The sequence below is a fragment of the Nerophis ophidion genome, linkage group LG02, assembly GCF_033978795.1.
Source record: "Nerophis ophidion isolate RoL-2023_Sa linkage group LG02, RoL_Noph_v1.0, whole genome shotgun sequence".
Taxonomy (NCBI): domain Eukaryota; kingdom Metazoa; phylum Chordata; class Actinopteri; order Syngnathiformes; family Syngnathidae; genus Nerophis; species Nerophis ophidion.
In genome coordinates, this window is record NC_084612.1 from 76,071,652 (window position 1) to 76,075,651 (window position 4,000).

Here is a 4,000-nt window from a genome sequence, read left to right on the forward strand (position 1 = left end):
CCGGGGCGCTAATTATTTTAAAACCTCTTCTCACTACGGCGCTTACCAAAGGCATGCGGTAACTTTAGGCCTGCGCTTATAAATTTGAGTGTGATGTAAGGATACATCATGAAAAGCACATTTAATTAAAAAAAAATTGTTATTATAGTTTTACCTTTACTTATAAATAAAGTCCATGCGCAGCTCCTTCTGATCAAAAGCATCGATAACTTGTTTATAGAAGTCTTCCTTATCTTTCTTCAGTTTTAAAAGTCTCTCTGTCTCAATGGAGATCTTCCTTTATTACCTCCTGCTTCCATTGAAAGTCCAGTTTAGAAAACTGTTTTATTTTAGATATGTAATCCTCCATGTTAAAAGTGCAAGCCAGAGGAAAAAATAAACGATCGCTGCTCACTCTTGCTGCTTGTTGTCACTTCTTCTGCAGCCGAGTTGTCGTAAGAAGGATCACTAGCGCCCTCTACCACCAGGAGGCGGGAGTCATTTAATGACTCATATTTGACACACACAGCTACGGTATATTAATAAAACATAGCTGCTTACTGTTCTTTTTAGCATATTCAATAGCTTGGACCTTAAATCCTACTGAATAGCTCTTAATCTTCTTCCCTTTATGCGATTTCAAATGATTGAAATCAGCCTCCTCCATTTTGAAAATGATGACAGGTGAAGTGTCACTCGTGACATGACAAGTTTGACCCGGTGGAAATTCTAGGCATTTGCTAATTATTTGGCGAAACGAGTTTGACCCGGCGGAAATTCTAGACACGCGCGAATAAAAATAATATTTTGCGAAACGAGTTTGACCCGGCGTTAATCCTGAGCTAAGCATGCGCTAATTATTTTGCGAAACGAGTTTGACCCGGCAGTAATTCTAGACAGGCGCGTACTACATACCCGGCGGCAATTCAAGGAAATACGGTATTTGAAATTAAACAACTTGGCATCCTCCAAGACTTGCCATTCTAAAATGTTCAACAGGGTTTGGATAACAAGGAATTTATGTCCATAAACGCTTGGCTTGAGTTTCTAAGTCTTGACAGTACTTTCATTTTGCTGCATTTTAGTGAGTGTTGATGCACTAACTGGGAAGTCTACAAGAACATCATCATAAGACTAAGTACTTTCACACACCAGGACCAAGTATTAAATGGTGGGGACCTAATAGTCAATGTGGTTGTGTCAAAAGACAAGCACAATGTCTCTGGTAGGGAACTTTGAGGGACACAACTTGGGGCACCAGAACATAAACATACTATGTATATATAAATTTTTTCAACCTTTGGAATGTTTGTGATAAACTAGAATACATCAATAATTCTGGCATCTGGCTCCCGCATGAAAACAACGGCCTTAATTTTTCTATTTTACGAGGGTAAAATAAATTTAAAAAACACTACTTTTCAGATCAGTTTATTGAACAAAAACTTTTTCCAAAGCTCTTATAGGAAATTGTTACAAGTGTTTCACCAGTGAAATGAACAAGATATATAAAAATAAAATGAAAACAGAATTTGGGGTGGGTTCGCGATGCTAAAAGACAGGCACAGACTCAAGACTCTTACGGAACAAAAACCTAACCAAAGCTTCAACAAAATCTCACAATTTGGGAAATGTTAAAGTCATTGGTAATAAATTAGTGTTGGGATTTCCAAACTTTGTTTTTTACTACTTGGATCTTCATAAAGTCACCAGCATGTTTAGAGCTTTCAGTAAATCGGCTTTCAAAGAGACTTTGGCAAACACTACATCAAGGTGAATTCTATGCGCGTATACAGTCGTGGTCAAACGTTTACATACACGTATGTTTATATATATATTGTAAAGAACATAATGTCATGGCTGTTTTGAGTTTCCAATAATTTCTACAACTCTGATTTTTTTGTGGTAGAGTGATTGGAGCACATACTCGTTTGCATCTGGTTGAAATTTTGACCACTCCTCTTGACAAAATCATGATAGCTTGCATTTTCTTCCTGGTCGTGGCAGTGACAAAACTGTGCCATGCACTTTATATTTACGAACAATTGTTTGCGCAGTTGCTGTTGGGACCTTAAGATGCTTTGAAATGGCTCCAAGTGACTTTTCCTGACTTGTTCAAGTCAACGATTCGTTTTTTTTTTGTCATTGTCGAGTCTAATGAGTGCATTACACAAGTCAACACGTAGTGGTCAATCACAATCACTCACATGAAGTTAAGAGGCCATGCCATGAAGCTATTTTGAATTGATTGTAACTTTTCTACGTCACCAAAATTGATAATGTTTGTTGCTGTACGTATACTTTTGACCCAGCAGATTTGGGCACGTTCTGGCAAGCTTCTGGTTGAGTTTTTGAACACTCCTTTTGACAAAACACATGTCAAAAGTGGTAAAGGAATGGCTAAATCAGGCTAGAATTAAGGTTTTAAAATTGCCTTCCCAAAGTCATACTTGCCAACCTTGAGACCTCTGATTTCGGGAGGTGGGTGGTGGGTTGGGGCAGGGTTGTGGTTGGGGGCGTGGTTAAGAGGGGAGGAGTATATGTACAGCTAGAATTCACCAAGTCAAGTATTATATATATATATAATATATATATATATATATATAAATAAAATAAATACTTGAATTTCAGTGTTCATTTCTTTACACATATACACACACAACACATCTACTCATTGTTGAGTTAAGGGTTCCATCCTTCTTTTTCTAACCATATGCGTGTACAGTAGATGGCAGTATTGTCCTGTTTAAGAGTGTCACAACATTGCCGTTTACGGCAGACGAACTGCTTTACGGTAGACGAAAACCTGACTGCTGTTGTTGGGTGTTGTTACCGCGCTGGGAGGACGTTAATGAAACTGCCTAACAATAAACCCACATAAGAAACCAAGAACTCGCCCTCGATCATTCTACAGTTATAACGTCATTGCTGCTTATATTGTGGGAAAGCGGACGTGAAAACGGACTGTTGACACGTCACTCAGGTCCGCATGGAGCTGGAGGGGGCGTGGCCTCCAGCTCAGCCTGAGTTTCGGGAGATTTTGGGGAGAAAATTTGTCCTGGGAAGTTTTCGGGAGAAGCGCTGAAATTCGGGAGTCTCCCGGAAAATCTGAGAGGGTTGGCAAGTATGCCCAAAGTCCTGACTTAAAGCCCATTGAGAACATGTGTACAATGCAGAAGAAACAGGTCCATGTCAGAAAAACCAACAAATTTAGCTGAACTGCACGAATTTTGTCAAGAGGAGTGGTCAAAAATTCCACCAGAAGCTACCAAAAGTGCCTTATTGCAGTGAAACTTGCCAAGGGACATGAAAGCAAATATTAACATTTGACCCAGCAGATTGTCAGTAGACCCATAAGTTCATCGCAGAACCAAACTTCCTGAATGTTTTTGTGACCAACAAGTATGTGCTCCAATCACTCTATCACAAAAAAAAATAAGAGTTGTAGAAATGATTGGAAACTCAAGACAGCCATGACATGATGTTCTTTACAAGTGTACTTTTGACCACAACTGTAGTCTGATTTCATCTTAGAACAACTTGGGAAGCAGACTTTCTAACCCTTGGTTTGCCATAAATATTGTTTTTCACTCTGGGATAGTCCAGTCACTCCCAACCTGCGGGGGGCAGCGGCACTTTCTGTCCGAAGGAGAGGCCAACAGGAAGTTTACAAACGTTTAATTTCTGAAGCCTTAGATTGAGCACCAAGATTGAAAAGGAAGCACCTGCAGTTGAGTTCAAACAGATACACTGAACAGTTGAGTAGTCCTGCGTCCTGACAACTGGAAGATTTTCAAACAAATTGAAGGAAGCAGTTAGCAAAACTTAGTAGCAACTGAAAGAATTTAGGTCAGAATCTGACGGCCGGTCCAACCGCACACTTTGGCCTTTCTCATCCACAGCAGATTGGCCATCTATCATCAGTCCAAAATACTCCGTTTGCTTCCAAGAACAAGGACTTAAGGACTATACACTTCCCCTTCCTTTTCTCACAGTGAAACAAAAAAGGAAGACAAACTCA